At 53.9% G+C, this 5,360-nt stretch overlaps 1 long non-coding RNA gene across 1 annotated transcript; it reads right to left on the reverse strand.

The window, feature by feature from the left end:
- Positions 1-1,100: 1,100 nt before the first annotated feature.
- Positions 1,101-4,972, reverse strand: LOC121486411. Its single transcript, XR_005986628.1, has 3 exons — positions 4,786-4,972; positions 4,136-4,333; positions 1,101-1,543 (listed from the first exon to the last, which is right to left on the reverse strand). It is a non-coding gene; the product is annotated as an uncharacterized LOC121486411 (long non-coding RNA).
- Positions 4,973-5,360: the final 388 nt, after the last annotated feature.

A 5,360-nucleotide genomic window follows, 5' to 3' on the forward strand; every position in this document is an offset into this window, starting at 1 on the left:
ACCACAAACACACACATGAATATGCAAAAACTCACAAACACATACACACGCTATAAACTCTGGCAGTGCTGAACTATATGGGGCACCTCTGTTGTTCCAAGAAGACCACACAAAAGGGGAATGTGTGACCAATGTGCAAACAGGCACTTTTGAAAGATGTAGATGAAGTTGTCCAACGCCAGCTTGTCTGTAAGTAGTGTGTTCTTGGGTCCTACGGACATATTTACAACCACTTATGAAATAAGCCACTCGTGGGTTTGGCCAGCTCACACCGGCATCTACACCACCCCATGTGAGTCACGGGACAGTTTCCAATGCACGTCGTCCTCACTTTGCCCATGCTGTCCGATCATCAGCCATGTAAAGATCCGTAAGGAAACCTTGGCCTCTGGAAACACTTCTACCCAAGCATTGAGGACAGGCGTGAGGACGTGAGGACGTCTGTGTCCCGGTGTGCTGGCTCCTGCCCGGCCGCGGGCACTCGTCTCTCACAGTGTAATCACAGCTGTGTGCGCCAAGAGATTTTCCAAAGGCCAGTGCCACAGGGGACACCCAGCATTTGAGACATGAGGCTCTCCTGCTACGATGGTGACAGTTTTAGCTGGCTCTGTCGGAAGGGCCCCCCGGCTCTGGCTCTCAGGAGCCTGCGTGTTGAGAGCCCCGCAGGATGAGATGCTGGGTAAGCACTTAAGCCCAAGGCAGGGTCCTCATTCCCCAAGGATGTGTTTCAGGGGGAAATCCTCCTCTTATATTTGGACCATCCTGGAAAGAACCCGCCCACTGTCCCCGTGCCCTGACACCCCCAACCTCTGCCTTGTACACCTCTGCCTCCTGCCCGCTGGCTCTCAGACCACTTCCCTCACATCTAACACATTATTGCAAAAGCTAGAAAAGCCTCGAGCTGCCACACAGGGTCCACGGTCCTTCTGCGCAGAGATAACCGCCGTTGGCGTTGGGTAAATATCACTGCATCCATGCCTCCCTGCATTTGTATACGGAGGGCAGGGTAGATGGACCGGACGGAAGGAAGGAAGGCAGGTAGGTAAATGCCACGTAGACATAAGTTTACAATAGGCTAGAAAGAGACGGATATGTGCTGGTTTGGTTTTTAAATACCACCTTTAATGTTACTTGAATTCAACAGAGGAAAGGAGCCTGAGGGACCGTCTGATCACCGGGCTCACGCTGGGCATTGGGTCCCGTGCTCCAGGCACCAGAGCCAGGATCTCCCAGTCTCTCCTGACGCTTGCTGACGACCTGGGTCGCCGTCCTCCACGGGCTGTGTGGGCTGTATCCTCCGTCCCTTCTGCCGCGCTGCGGAGTGGCTTCTGCTTCCAGGGATGCTCCTTGTCCTACTCGCTGGGACGAAGGGCGTGGTGCAGCCGTGGTTGCTCTGGGCGGCCCCCTGAGAGGCAGCGCAGGGCCGAGGCTGCCCTCAGGCTCACCCCACATCCCAGGCAGCTTCTCTGCCCAGAGGCACTTGGTCGGCTTCCGACTGCCCCCCAGCAGGACACGTGGCGCTCCGAAAAAGCGCATCCTGCAGCTGGGGGGTGGAGAGGTGTCTCAGGGCATTCTGGAACATTCTGAACCATGTCTCTTGCCCACCCATCCACCCCTGCAGTGAGTTCTTTGGAAATCAGGAGAGGTCCTGACAAAAATCTCTCAGAATTCTGTGGACTCTGCTGCGTTCGTTCTTTGCTTCTGGAGGCCTGAGGTAGAGGTATGATCTGCATGTATGCTTCTGGAATCTTCTACATTTCTGTTTGCTACTCGATTGCATCCCCATCCTTATGTGGTTACTACTGATGGCATCTTGACTTCTCTCTCCTGTGTCGACTCTTTCCTCTTCCTGCTGGGGACTGAGAGGAGGCTCTCTGCTCCAGCCTCAGACGCCCACCTTCACCCCGAAGCCCATGGAAGTTTAGACCTCCCAGCGACAGGTGACACCGCTGACCACCCCTTCCCTCAGTTGCCACAAAACCCACACCCCTGTGCCACAGACCACTGCCACCCACCGGTGTCCTCCGCTCCTGCGAGCTCACAGGTGCCATAGCCTCCGTCGTCTGTGCTGCGTGGATGATGGCACATGTGCCTCTGCAGCCGGGGATGGTCTGCTCACCCCAGTCCTGGCTGCCCAGCCATCCCCTCCTCATTGCCTTGGGGATGTTCCAAGACCTCCACCTCAACTTGTCCAAAATTACACTCAGCAACCTCATGCCCACCAGGATGGCTATGGCAGTAAAATCACACACAAAGTCATGAGATAGACTCGCATAATGTAACATAAAATCACACAATGTCACAGGTGCTGGGGAGGATGCAGAGGAGTCAGCACCCTTGCCCACTCACTGTCGGTGGGAATGGAAGACGGGTCAGCCACTCTGGGAAACAGTCTGGCAGCTCCTCAGAAAAGGAAACAGAGGGATCCCTGGTTGGCGCAGCGGTTTGATGCCTGCCTTTGGCCCAGGGCGCGATCCTGGAGACCCCGGATCGAATCCCACGTCGGGTTCCCGGTGCATGGAGCCTGCTTCTCCCTCTGCCTGTGTCTCTGCCTCTCTCTCTCTCTCTCTCTCTCTCTCTCTCTCTGTGTGTGTGTGTGTGTGTGTGTGTGTGTGACTATCATAAAATAAATAAAAATTAAAAAAAAAAAGAAAAGGAAACAGAATCAGCACGGGCCCCAGCCAGCAATATGGCCCCAAAGAACTCCAATCGGGGACTCAAAGAGGGATTCGCACACCCACGTCCACAGCAGCAGTGCTCCCTGGAGTCAGACGGTAACTGTCCATTGTCAGAGGAACAAACAAGATGCCGTCCACACACACAGGGGATCATTCCACAGCCTTGAAGAGGAAGGAAGCACGGACCCTTGCTACCCAGTGCTGAACTGGAGGACAGGACCTGGGGCTCATTGAAATGAGGTGGTCATGGGGCGCCTGGGTGGCTCAGTGTTTGAGCATCTGCCTTCGACCCAGGGCATGACCCCAGGGTCCTGGGATCAAGTCCCACATCGGGATCCCCATGGGGAGCCTGCTTCTCCCTCTGCCTATGTCTCTGCCTCTCTCTCTATGTATCTCTCATGAATAAATAAGTAAAATCTTAGAAAAAAAGAAAGAAAGAAGGAAGAAAGAAAGAAGAAAGAAAGAAAGAAAGAAAGAAAGAAAGAAAGAAAGAAGAAAGAAAGAAAGAAAGAAAGAAAGAAAGAAAGAAAGAAAGAAAGAAAGAAAGAAAGAAAGAAAAGGAAACGAGGCTGTCACAAAAAGACTAACACTGCTTGAGTCCACTTGTACAAGGTCCATGGACCTGTGAAACCCACAGAGACAGCAAGATGGTGGTGCCCAGGCTGAGGCGGGCATGGGGGTCCATGCATGATGAGGTCGGCATCTCAGTGTGAGTGGTTGGAACATTCTGGATCCAGATGGGGCAGGTGTGCAATAGTGTGAGTGTACCCCTGAACTGGATGCTGGGAATTGGTGAAAATGGTAAATGCTATGTTATATATACTTTACCCCAATTAAAAAATCCCTCTAAGTGACTTGATTCTCTCCTCCCATCAGGCACAGCCTCAGAGGACCCCTCCTCCACCCGTCACCAAGCACACAGGCCAGAAGCCTGGAGGGGGTGCTACGTGGGCCTCTCCCTCTCCTTCATCACTGTCCCCAATGTGTCGACACAATCTCCCATCGCCTTCACCTCCTAAAGCTGGCCCCCATGTGTCCACTCCTCTTCGTGTCCATCCCTGCCCATGACAGCCCAAACCAGCACCCCAGCCTTGCCTGCATGGCCCTGCCCCTTCATCCTGTGGGCCTGGACTCGCTTTGGCCAGGCCCCATCTGCTGTCAACCACAGCCAAGTCGGGGCCGCCAGGAACAAGTGGGAGGGAGAAGCACTGGGCAAGTGGCTTTGGTCTAGGAGAGCCCTGGAGACACCCACCCCACAGGGCAGAGTGTCACAAAGCCCCTGGGAGCCTCCCATGCCCTGACACCACCACCACCCCCTCGGCCCCTCCTCCCCAGTCTCAGGCAGTCACTCACGCTGAGGGCCTGGGATTCCCCCTGTAGCACTTGGCGAGTTCTACTCTGTCATTTAATGACAAGATCATTTGATGCTTGTCTGACATTCCCATCAGACTCCCTACCTTCCATACTGGGTTTGTGATGCCTGTTGCTGGTCCCAAGACCTAGCACAGCACCTGGTACAGAGTAGGTGCTCAATAACTGCAGAACAAACGCACGAAGGGCTTCACGGCTGCTTCTTCCAGCAGAGCTCTTCAAGTGTCTGTCTGTCCCATTGAGGACCACAAGCTCCCTGAAGAAAGCAGGCATTCACCTGTATACTGAGCAGACACAGAAGGTGCCTAATGCATGCTGAACAAACCATTCTACCTCCCAATAGGACCTCAAAGGCAGCCTTGGCTCTCTCTTCTTGCTCCCCACACCCCATCAAGTTTCCATAGAGCCCTCAGAATCTGAGCCCTCCCCTCCACCCTTGCATTTGTTAGGTTTAGATCTGGCTGGAGAATCACAGTAAACCTAAAATCACAGTAACCCCAAACACATTAGAAGTTTCCAAAGGCCCCAGAGAAACAGTGCAGGTAAGATAGGGTGGCTGCACAATTTTCAAAGACCCATACTCTTGTTGCTTCACTCTCCGGAACACAAGGCTTCATGGCCCAAAGTGGCTGCTTGGACACCAGCCTTGACACACACTCTTGCCAACAGAAAGGAAGGAGAAAGGAGGTGTCCCCTCACACTTCTATTGATGTCCCCTTGGTCAGAAGATAGTTACCTGCATATCCAGCTGCCCAGGAGCTTGGAAAATGTTGTCTTTATTCTAACTGGCCATAGACACAATAAAAACAGGAGGTTCTGTTACTAAGGAAGAAGGGGAGGTAAGATCCAGCGAGGTGCCTGGCACTCTCCTCCCTGTTCCTCATCTCCCTCCTGGCACCGTGATTCTAGAGTCAGGCCCTTGGGTCCACCCTCCCCACACTGCCCTGTGCTCCTTTGTTGAAAACCAGTGTAAACGCACACCTTCTCTCCCCAACAGACTCATTGAGGTTCCACGTGGCAGCTTGGACTCCCTCCATGTCCCAGCTTGGCACAGCTCCCTGCTCCTGGCCCTGACCCCTGTCCTCCCTTTCAGGCACACACAGCAACACCCCCTCCAACTGACCCTCTTGCACAAGCTGTTTCCTGCCAGCAGCCTCCTGTCCCCCAGGCCAGCCCAAGTGGCCTGCCGGGAAGGTCTCTGGATCAGCCCCTCCTCTCATACTTCCTTTGCCCACTCTACTATTTGCTACATGTTTTGCTGTGTGCCTGGCACAGAGGGGGTAAGCTCTGTGCCCCTTCAAGTACCAGGGT

This window comes from Vulpes lagopus, chromosome 3 (genome assembly GCF_018345385.1).
Source record: "Vulpes lagopus strain Blue_001 chromosome 3, ASM1834538v1, whole genome shotgun sequence".
Taxonomy (NCBI): domain Eukaryota; kingdom Metazoa; phylum Chordata; class Mammalia; order Carnivora; family Canidae; genus Vulpes; species Vulpes lagopus.